Consider the following 12,490-nt stretch of genomic DNA (forward strand, 5'->3'; position numbering starts at 1 on the left):
CGTGAGCAGGATGGGTACTGCTCACGGCCTGCCAAATCTCTACTCCTTTGCCGCAAGTGGGATAGGCTCCACTTGCAGCCCCACATGGCTGTTCTTTGGTGCCCGCTAAGGGTTGGCGCCTGTGGTGACTGCCTAGTTCACCTAATAGGACGTGCCGGCCCTGCTGTTGATCTCCAAAGGCTAGAGGATGGAAATGAAGAAAAAAGTGCATGGGGGTAACCTACATGGAGTAGCAGTTACTATCCTTAACAGAAGGCATGGGGATTAGTACCCTTAACCAATAAGCCTTGAAGCTTTTGACACAACTACAACACTGATCCCCACTTTGATGGCGGGAGGGAAGCAAATTGGATTCAGATGACAACCAATGCGGAGCGCCGATGTTTATGGTCTGAGGTACTGATATGCAGACATAAGGGAAAACACAGGTCTGCTTCAAGTCCCAAAGCAAAGAGCGTCAAGAAGCATTGTCTGAATTATTGAGAAGGCTTCTCTCCCAGAAAAATGTTGCTAGCTGTAATTTATGGTTTTCACAGTTGTTTGGTTTTGATTACTTCGTGGTAACTGCATGGAGTAGCAGATACTATTGTAAATAAGTGAAAAAATACTTGCATTCTGTATGCCTGGTTGAAAGAAATTCCAGAAATGCTGCAGTGGTTAAAAACAGGGGAAGACAGGCTAAGAGAGCCAGCCTGTGTTTTTATCTCATCCATGCCTCATTACCTTCTATGGTTCTGAAAGGACAGCAAAAAACAGTCTTCAGACACGTCAGAAATCAGAACTGAACGGATTCCGCTCCTGTTTATTACAGAGAAAGCAGGACTCACAGAAAATAAAACAAATCACCACAAAGAGATTGCACTGAGAAAGTTGCAGTTGTACCTTTTGAATCAGCTGGGTCTGCAGGGAAGGGAAAAAGGAAGTGACATCAGCACAGATCTCCAGTAATGTAAATCACTCTGAGAAACCCAGATCAAGAGTATTGAAACCAGTGCCAGCCTAGATGTGAGCAAGCATTGAGCAATCCCTTCATATAATTTTTATTTCAAAATGAAGCTTTAAAAAAGATTTAGAAGATAAAGTTGGATGGTGTTTCACAGGAAGCAGTTGGAGCCAATACAAATCTATGGGAGGTCAAGGAGCTGCACCATTCAGCTGGCACCATAAGGTTCTGTGTGTCAATAGTTCCCCTGTGACAGGTTAATCTGCATGGACGCTGACCTTAGCTGCAAGAGAGCCTCGTGATTAGATTTTTTTTTTTTTTTATTAAAAAGGCTGTGGAATAATCAAAGAGCTGTGAGTTGACTGTATTTCATAAAAGTTTAGTATTGTGTTTAACAAAACTTCTAACTGGATGATATTAATTGTCAGACTTCTGCCATCTTGAGGTTATAAAAGAGACCAGTAAGAAGTGTTTAAGGATATATTAGCACTATGTGAGGAACTACTTTCTGTTTTGTGACCTTATCCAGGACAATAATCCTCCTTGTGGAAAAAAGCCACATGCAGAAAGAGACTGGTCTTGTGCTGAGGCAGGAGCTTACAGCTGGAGCTCTGCCTGGGAATCAGGGAAAAAGGAGAAAACCCTGTTTTTTTTAGACAGAAATAGTGGGAACAGAGAGAGAAAATCTATCATTGTTAAAGCCCAAGCAAGTCAAAGAGTGGAAGAGATTGTGAAAATCAGAAAATTCACTTTCAAGGAAGAGAAAGGGCCAGTAGTTAAGGACAATTACTTATCCTTTTATTGTATTAGTTAGAATTTCACTACATGGTTGGTTCCTGTTGCACACATAATAGGGCCACATTGTTAGATTGCCAGTTGATATATGGTGAGAGGCAGCTAGTTTCTCTTATTGATTTTCTTAAAGTCAGGCCAATAGACACCCCTTGTTCCTGCAGTTCCTGGAAGGTGACCAAAGAGAAGAGGACCAGAGCCACAAAACCAGGATGCTTCACTCTCAATCAGCGCCACAAGCATCTATTTAGAGCATCAGAGACAACGCACCCTGCATCCTACAGCTAAGTTTACAATCTCACAACAGCCTAGGTCTGGCCAGACACTAGTGACATTTTCTCAAAAACAAAAGAAATACATAACAGAATTACTGGAAGAAAATTATACTTACATAAGAAAAAATGTTCAAAGATACTGGAAGTTAGAAAACAGTCCAAAGCATCAAGTTCAGAGAATGCATTGGTGTTAAGAAAATACAGTACAAAGAACAAGAGTGGACAATATTATGACTTGTCTGAATAACTATTTTGAATGCATCTTGCTTCTTTTGAGGGAGACTTAGAAGAAAATGCTAATTACCATAGTGACTTAGTTGGTAAAGATTGTTCTGATAATTGTTCAGATATCTCAACTGCAAAAGATTTAAAGTGAATTGGATTTACTGTTGGGTACACAATATCTGTTGGACCTGGTTTTAACATCATTGCAGCTGGTTACATTTTTTTTTATTATTTGCATTTCATAATTGTTACCACAATAAAGCTTTTTTTTTCATTTTAAACGATTCTTTCCTACATAATATTTTCTTGCTCCCTGCTTCCCTTCCCAACCTTTGGGAGCTCCATTGGCTGGGTGGGATTTCCCATTTCTTTTAAATTACCCAGTCGGGAAGAGGGCAGTGTGTGGAACCCCCTTTAGTTGCAACTCGACTCCAGTACCATCGACCTACTCCACAGCCACTCAGAAACTCGAACCACCATAGCGGAAGAGAGTCGCCATTTCCACCAGTTGCAGCTAGGGGGGTTACACTACCCTTAAAAGAAACAAGAGGGTAGCCTTAATGGAATGGCAGAAACTACTATTAGAAGCTTGCTGGGCACACTGGATGCACCATTTTGTCCTTTTCTGCCATCATTACTATGTTACTATGTTACATACATAATCCAAGAGCTATTAGGGATATACAGGGAACACATTTTCGTTTCAAGGACATTTTTTCGGGATTCAGATCATTTAATCTTTATTTTGGCTTGGTTCTTTACCAAACTGAAATAAACATCACTTTTTTTTTTTAAAGTCCAGAACAAAGGGGGAAAAAAAATGAAATGCTTCCCTGAGGCTCTCCTGCGACTTTCCCCAAGGTCTCCTGCTGGTCCCTCACCATTTCTGGGGCTGTCTGAGACTGAAAGGAAGGGGAGCAATTCCCAGTTGCCCCTGTCCGCAAAGTCCAGTTAAAAAAATAATACAGGCCTCAGGGCTGGCCAGCACAAGATGTTTTATGGCCATGAAGTTATATGGCTTAAAAGCAATAAAATAAATGTTTCATCAGTATTCGGCAACCAGCAGGGATGATTTGCTGACATACTTAGATTCTGGTCAGCTTATGTATTTATGGTTTACAATTGATGAGAGATTTAATTAGGCTGGAGAGTGTACAGCAACAGTGATAGAACTTGTGCTGAGCTTAGACTAGCAGAGGTCTTCATACTAGCAATCGCTGGTTAAAGTAGCAGGGACTACGACTGCCTTCAGTCCTGGGCATGAGGGTAACTCCATTCTCGAATTGCAGGGCTTCTGCCTTTTGCTGTGCTTTTTTGTTTGTATGCATGTAGGTACATCTATAATCATTTTATGAATATTTACCTGGTTCCTGCCTAGAGCTGGGAGATAAGTTTCTTAAACAAATAAATACATTTTAGATTGGGGATGGTTCCTGTCCCTTCCAGCCTCAGAGAGCTTCAGAAAAGATGAGAAGATGATATAAGAATGGCGGTATATAAAACTCATTAAATAAATAAGACCACGGGAGGGCCCCGGTGGTGGTGGTGATGATAGGTTGCCAAACAACAACAACAACAAAAAAGTTTAGGGTTTTTCAGAGATGCCGAACATTTTGTTTGAATAAAATGAAAATGCGGGGGGGGGGGGGGGGGGGGGGTTCAGTTCAGATTCTACTTATAAATGCAAATCCGTAACGCTTATTTGCCCATCGTGTCTTGCCATCGAATTTTGTAATAATCTAAACAGCTACCAAAACTAGTGAGGCTATTAGGTCTCCGTGGTCTTGCTGGACAGTACCCAGCCACCAGCAGTGATTCTGTGCTGAGTCTCACCGGATCACCAAAGTAGGCCCTCTGGCTGCCTGCCAAACACATGCAACCCATGGTGAAGACGAGCAATGCTGCTGATCACGGCGGCTGCCCAGGCTCTTACAGGTTTGCACTGCACTTCATTCCCCGAAGACAACACTGGGTCACTAGCAATCCGGGGACCTGGCACCTCCCCTACGTGGGGTAAAAGAAGCGCAGGCCTTGGAGGCTGGCAACCCCCCCCTTTCCCCTTCTCAGTGCACAGATGGAAAAGGAAGATTGGATAATCGCAGCTTGAGGAGATTGGACAGTCCCCCTGCTGCATGTGTGAAGGGCGGAAAAGCAGACCAGCATGGCATGGGGAGCCAATGCCTACCACCTCCCCCTCCCCCCAACCCCCACTGGCATGGAGGGAGAGGAAAAGAGCAGGGGAAGTGGCTGCAGCAGCATCGGCAATAAGGTGAGCCAGAGTGGAGGGGGAATGTGGTGGGAACGGGCTTGGGGGAGGGGAGGGGAAAAGACAGAAGGGGACAGGCTGGGGTGAGAGAAAAACAGACAGTGGTAGGGGAGGGAGGTGACACAAGGTCTACGTGGGGAAGGGAGAAGGTCAGCCAGCACAGTGCAGGCACCGTAAAACCCTCTTCTCCCCGTCCACCGCCCCCCTGCTATTCCATTACCTCCCAACTCAGACCCTTTTATTTTGGAAAATGAGCCCTGCCAGCCACCACCAACCTGCTGGTTTCTGGAGAGCTGTAGCCTTCTGGTTACAACCCTGCTACTTCATGGCCTGAAATATTGCTAGGTCATGCTTCCCTTATCCAGTCACTCTTTGTTTTCTTATTACCTCTCCCCTTTGCCTCTTTTCTCAAAGTACTGAAGGATGTCAGGTTACTGCCTCCTAAGCACTCAGTTTATTATTTTTTTTTACCTCTATTCAGTTCCCACAGGTGTTTACAGAGCAGATGTGGCCCGTGTACTGAGGCATGAGCATACCGGGAACTCTCAGGATTTCACCCTGAGACTCAGGGAAATCACATCAGTTGCAGGGTCTCAGGGGAAACACTAGAAATTTCAGGACCTCACTGTGTACAGCCACTCCCCTTCCTCAGAAAGCCTGCAGAGAACAAAAGTGGGGTGACTCTGGAGCAGACACTGCAAGCAGCATGTGGGGAGAAACTGGAGAAAGGCTGCAACACACACAAAACTCAGGCCCGGATTTTAAAAGGCCTACACGCGCCGGGCCTATTTTAAAAAGGCCTGGCCATAAGAGTAAGTCCTGGGGCTTCAGGAAAGGGGCGGGGAGGGGGGGGGGGTGAGGCGGTCTGGGGGACGGGGCGGAGTCAGAGGCTTCTGGCACAGCGGCCATTTGCCGCTGTGCTGGGGGATCGCGTGCTGACAGGCTGCCGGTGCGCACAACCTGCGCCTGCACGGAGGAAGAAGCAAAAGGTAGGACAAATGTCGGTGGGAGGTCTAGGTTAGGACTAGGGGGCGGGAGGAGAAGGGGAAGGGAGGTTAATAAACATGTGGATAAAGGTGAACCGGTAGATGTAGTGTATTTGGATTTTCAGAAGGCGTTTGACAAAGTCCCTCATGAGAGGCTTCTACGTAAACTAAAAAGTCATGGGATAGGAGGTGATGTCCTTTCGTGGATTACAAGCTGGTTAAAAGACAGGAAACAGAGAGTAGGATTAAATGGTCAATTTTCTCAGTGGAAAAGGGTAAACAGTGGAAAGCCTCAGGGATCTGTACTTGGACCGGTGCTTTTCAATATATATATAAATGATCTGGAAAGGAATACGACGAGTGAGGTTATCAAATTTGCAGATGATACAAAATTATTTAGAGTAGTTAAATCACAAGCAGACTGTGATACATTGCAGGAGGACCTTGCAAGACTTGAAGATTGGGCATCCAAATGGCAGATGAAATTTAATGTGGATAAGTGCAAGGTGTTGCATATAGGGAGAAATAACCCTTGCTGTAGTTACACGATGTTAGGTTCCATATTAGGAGCTACCACCCAGGAAAAAGATCTAGGCATCATAGTGGATAATACTTTAAAATCGTCGGCTCAGTGTGCTGCAGCAGTCAAAAAAGCAAACAGAATGTTAGGAATTATTAGGAAGGGAATGGTTAATAGAACGGAAAATGTCATAATGCCTCTATATCGCTCCATGGTGAGACCACACCTTGAATACTGTGTACAATTCTGGTCGCCGCATCTCAAAAAAGATATAGTTGCAATGGAGAAGGTACAGAGAAGGGCAACCAAAATGATAAAGGGGATGGAGCAGCTTCCCTATGAGGATAGGCTGAAGAGATTAGGCTGTTCAGCTTGGAGAAGAGACGGCTGAGGGGGGATATGATAGAGGTCTTTAAGATCATGAGAGGTCTTGAACGAGTAGATGTGACTCGGTTATTTTCACTTTCAAATAATAGAAGGACTAGGGGGCATTCCATGAAGTTAGCAAGTAGCACATTGAAGACTAATCGGAGAAAATTCTTTTTCACTCAATGCACAAAAAAGCTCTGGAATTTGTTGCCAGAGGATGTGGTTAGTGCAGTTAGTGTGGCTGGGTTAAAAAAAGGTTTGGTTAAGTTCTTGGAGGAGAAGTCCATTAATGGCTATTAATCAAGTTTACTTAGGGAATAGCCACTGCTATTAATTGCATCAGTAGCATGGGATCTTCTTAGTGTTTGGGTAATTGCCAGGTTCTTGTGGCCTGGTTTTGGCCTCTGTTGGAAACAGGATGCTGGGCTTGATGGACCCTTGGTCTGACCCAGCATGGCAATTTCTTATGTTCTTATGTTCTTATGAGGTTAGTTTAGGGCGATTCCAATCTTGCGGGTGCCATGCGCACGTTAAGAAAGTGGGTGTTGACTTTTCAGAGCCCGCTTTCCACGCTTTTGTTTGCCTCGGCCCCTTAGGTAGGGGTCATGGGGGAGGGAAAGGGGAAAAGGCAATTGAGAAGGAACCATAAAAGGCGCAGGGGAGTGCAACCCTCAGAGGCCATGAAGGAAAGTGCGCAGGAGAGGAAGCACTCAGGATGGGTTTGGTAGATGAAGAGAAGCAGGGCAGGAGGGAAGGCACTTAGGAACGGGCCATGATGGAAGTGGGGAGCTGCAGGAGGGAGAGCACAGTTTATATCAGAAACCATTCCTTATTTAGGGGTGAATTTTAAGAGATGCTTGCATTAAAAGATCCATATACGCGAGGATCTGGGCCGAGTGCAAGGAACTCGTATTTTAAAATGGCCTGATTATGTGCGAATATGCGCGTGCGCAAGCAACCAAACACGTGGGGGAAAGGGGCAGAGTTAGGGCATTCCAGGGCAGGCCCAACAGTTCCACGTGTAAATCCGTATTTTAAATTCAGCAGCCGCAGTGCGCAACAGGTTGTTAGTTGCATATATTTACTTCTGCCCTTGATGAGGTATTTTTAGGCCTAGAACGACAGGATGAGGGGTCTGGGTAAACGGGGGGGAGTGCAGGCTGAAGAATCGGAGAGGGCTGCATGGCGTAGAGTTAGGCTGGGCAAACTGGGTTTGTCCTTCATGCACGCATGTTTTAAAATGTGCTTATGTGCACAAGTTAAAGCCAACAAAGGCTAAGGAAGATATGCAAACTACGTTTTCTTGCGTAACCGTTTTAAATTAGGAGCACGCATGCACAATTGGAGAAATTACTTACCTGATAATTTTGTTTTCCATAGTGTAGATAGATGGACTCAGGACCAGTGGGTTATGCTCCCCTGCCAACAGATAGAGACGGAGCAAGCTGATGTTACAGTATATATAACCCTGCAGTGACTCCAGCCTGCCAGTCTTCTCTTCAAAAGCAACTGTGGACAAACTAGCAAAAAACTTGATTAAAAATAGTCAATTATAACTGTACTCAACCATCAATAAACAGTGAACTCAAGTTAGAACATAGGTACCCCAATCTAGGGACTGGATGAGCACTTTCCAGTAATCCCTGGGAACCCGTAGCCCCACAGGAGGATTATTGACACAGTCATTTGGTAGCCGAGGGTGGGAAGCTGAGTCCATCTGTCTACACTAAGGAAAATGAAATTATCAGGTAAGTAATTTCTCCATTTCCTAGTGTGAAAACAGATGGACTCAGGACCAGTGAGATGTACCAGAGCTATTCCCAAACAGGATGGGAGGCTGCCCACAGTCCAGTCAACAACACACATGCAAAGGCTGCATCCTCCTCCTGGGCCTGCACTTACAGATGATAAAAACTGGAAAAAGTATGTAAGGATGACCACGTCACAGCTTGGCAGATATCAATAGCAGACAACAATCTAACTTCCACCCATGACACTGCCTGAGCCCTCGTGGAATGAGCCCTAAGGAAGTGGAGAACTTTTGAGTGTGGAGTAAGGTGGCAACCACCACAGAAGAATATCCACACTTTGACAGGCGAGCCCTCTCAAGGGCCAGACCATAAGACAGAACCGATTCAGATCCTCATGGAGAACCGGTCCCTGCTGCAACAGTTACATGTGCGATGGAAGACAAAGAGGGGACTCCACCAGGAGCCTTCGCAGATCTGCATACCATGGATGTCTGGGCCAGTCCAGTGCCACCAGGAGTACTAGCCCCCTGTGGCCTTTAATCTTGCAAATTATCCCACCCAACAAGGGCCATGGAGGAAAGGCATATAGCAACTGGTCTTCTGGCCAGACCTATACGAGAGCATCTATGCCCAGGGACCATGGATCTCTCCTGCGACTGAAGAATCAAGGAACCTTCGCATTGCAAGAAGTAACCAGTAAGTCTAGGAACGGAAGGCCCCAGCGATAGACTATCAGCTGAAATGCCTCAGGTGACAACACCCATTCTCCTGGGTCCAGATTCTCTCTGCTGAGAAGTCTGCTCTTACGTTGTCTTTTCCTGCAATGTGAGAGGCCGAGATCATCTGTAGATGTCCTTCCGCCCATTCCACAAGTTGGTCTATTTCCTGCGACATTTGCTGGCTCTTGGTTCCTCCCTGGTGATTGATGTAGGCCATCATCGTCGCATTATCCGACATCACATGGAATTCTTGACCCTGCAACCTGTGGCTGAACTGCAAATATGCCAACCGGACTGCTTGGGCTTTCAGGCGATTGATCTTCCAGAGGGACTCTTCGGCATTCCAACATCCTTGGGCCGTCAGCTCCTGACAGAGAGCCCCCCAACCCTGAAGACTTGCATGTGGCGTAAGTACCAACCAGGTCAGGGAGGATAAGTAAACTCCCTTTCTCAGATGAGCCTTCTGCAACCACCACTGGAGGCAAGAGCAGATTGCCATCACAAATGGAGTCGACCTGAATAGTCCTGAGACTGCGGGTTCCAACAAGACAGTAGGGAGCGCCAAAGAGGATGCGTATACACCCTGGTCCGTGGCACCACTTCCAGGGTTGCCGCCATCAAGCCGAGCACCAGTAGATAGGACAACACTGTCAAACGAATAGTGTTCACCAATTGATGCACCTGAGACATCAATTTCTGAATCCAAACTTCCAGCAGGAAAACTTTGTCCTGCCCCATGTTGAACCGAATCCCCAGATACTCCAATGGCTGAGATGGCTGAAGACTCCTCTTGGCCAGGTTCACCATCCAACCAAGCTCCTGCAAAAAGGAGATTACTTTGTGCATCACCAGGCGGCTCTCTTCCTGAGACTTGGCTTGAATCAGCCAGTCGTCCAAGTATGGGTGCACCAGGATCTCTTCTCTTCTCAACGCCGCCATTACTACCACCATAACCTTAGAAAATGTTCTGGGGGCGATGACTAGACTAAAGGGCAGCACCCAGAACTGATAATGGCATCCCAACACTGCAAAGCATAGAAAATGTTGGTGTTCCAAATGGATGGGAATAAGAAAATAGGCCCGATCCTGCTCCTCTTTTGGGCTGTCTGGGACAAAAGGAATGAGACCTACCGAAAGGCCAAGTTCTCTGAAAGGTTGACCCTCTGTAGGAACGAAACCACTTGGAACCCCTGAGACGACCCCTCACACCAAAGGTAACTGATGGACTGCGATTCACTTACTGGCCAGTTCCTCCAACTCGCTCCCAAACAAGAGTGAACCTTTAAAAGGCATTTTCGTAAGATTAGCTCTGGAGGCTGTATCAGCCGATCAAGTTCACAACCATAATTGATGCCTGACCTCTACCACTGAAGCCACTCTTCTGGTCAAAGTACAGACCAAATTGTGGCCTGCCTCCACTGAAAAGGCAGCAATTGGTTCCATAACCGCTCTGGAATTCCCTCCAGCATCATCAACTTCCTGAGAGAGAAGCAGACAAGATCGTGCCATGAGGTCGCAACAGGAAGCAATCTGTAAAGAAATTGCCACTGCCTCAAAGGCTTGCTTAAGGATAGCCTCAATCCTCCTATCATGCTATCATGCCTTCAAGGCCGCTCCTCCCTGTACAGGGATAGTCATCCGCTTAGAGACGACACAGACCAGCATATCCACTTTGGGAAAATGCAAACACTCTTTCACAGCAGGATCCATGGGGTACAGGACTTCCAACATCCTACCCCCTTTGAAATTTGCCTCTAGGGAATCCCATTCAAGATCAATCAGTTCCTGAATGGCATCCATAACAGGGGAAAAGCAAGAGGCTTTATGCAAGGAAACCAAAATGGGATTCTTCTTCAGCTCCAACAAGGAATCTGTACCAGGAACACCCAGCATCTTCAAAGTCTGGGAAATCAGGCCTGGCAGTTCATCTCTATGAATGAACGGTAACATGGTTCGATATGGTTCCAGCCCCGGAGGAATTTCCCCATCTTCAAGGGAATCGGGATCTGCCTCATCATCAGTGCCATCCGTATTCCTGTTGGGAACACCCGCAGGGAGCTGAGGTGAGCCTGGTGCTTAAGCATAGGACTGGAAGAGGGAAGGGCCACCAGCTGAGGGTCCGACCTGACAGGATTGTGTGAAGCTAAGGACTGTGCCTGAAGAAAAGCTTGCAAACCTTGAAAAAACTCCACCCAGGAAAAAGCAGCCGGGTCCAGTCCAAACCCAGAAGGAACTGGAGCGGGACCCATTGAACTGCCATTGCCAGTGGGAGTTCAAAGGGAGTACCAAGGTCTGGTGTACCAACAGACAGTGCCAAAACCAGACCATCATCTGGATGGGAGGATCCAGGCTTAGCGAAATCCGAGGAAGACAACTCTCCCAGAGCATCTAAACAGCGCTGACACACGTTAGAGGTCAGGTCAGGCTGAGAAGTCCGAATATGACAGGCAACACAAAGAGAAAGGCGCTTAGGCTTCTTGTTCACCGGAGCCTGAATGTGCGTCCAAACGGCTTCTGCTCAAAAATTTATGCGCACAAACGTTAGGCACCGCAAAGGTAAGCGCCACCAAACCACACGCATAACTAGTGCATTGAAGGCTTAAGCGTATGATCATGATAAAAACTTGTGCGTGCAAGGGCACTCTCATGTGCAGAGCCCACACACCGCGTACATCGTCGCCCTGTAGAGGGCAATAAAGCACGCACAGAAGCGCACGAAAACTCCACCGCGGCCTACTACGCAGCACGCAGGCAAAAAGCCTAACTGCGGGGCCTAGACCACCGGGGCTGCTCAACCCGCCAGGCTGCCCAGTTCCCCTAACCCCAATGGGAGCGGGAACAATGTCAGAATGGCGCGCCGAGCACGGAGACCGGAGGAAGTCCTAAAAAAAAAAAACCTCTAACTGTATCTGGCAAAAGTAAAAAAGAACACATCACAGAAACCCTGGCTGAGTTACATTGGCTTCCCATTGAACAAAGAATACAGTACAAAACACTATGCACCATACACAAATTAATACACAACGAAAACTCAGACTGGCTGAACACAGCCCTTCGTGTACACATCCCCAACAGAAACCTAAGATCAGCCAACAAAGCACTCCTAACTATTCCATCAGTCAAAACAGCAAGACTAACCCAAGTAAGAGAAAGGGCACTATCCCTGGCAGGACCCTTACTATGGAACTCCATGCCCTTGGAGTTAAGACTACAAAGAGAAAACAAAACATTTAGGAAAAAATCTAAAAACCTGGCTCTTTAAACAAGCCTTTCAAATAGAGAAGGGAGAATAGAACCCAGGAAAGCGCAAGGTACAAACAATGAACACCCACACACTCAACAGTAAGCACTAAGTGTGTAGTTTTTAACAGAAAGTTCATCACCAAAGGATAAGTTACAATTATGTAATGTAAAGTTTTTATTCAACATTTTCAAATAGAAACACAGAACATGAGCAATCAGTCAGTGCATATCAAAAAATACAAATAAGTTACAATTATGAAACGAGTATTGTACTCAAAACTACCGCAGAATGACCTGGACACAATGTGTCACATTTAACAAATAACATTTATTACTAACTATGTTACCGAACCTTATGGCACCTGTGTAAACTGAATGTTTTTAGCATTACTTTTGTGTGC

This window comes from Rhinatrema bivittatum, chromosome 8, assembly GCF_901001135.1.
Source record: "Rhinatrema bivittatum chromosome 8, aRhiBiv1.1, whole genome shotgun sequence".
Lineage (NCBI taxonomy): Eukaryota > Metazoa > Chordata > Amphibia > Gymnophiona > Rhinatrematidae > Rhinatrema > Rhinatrema bivittatum.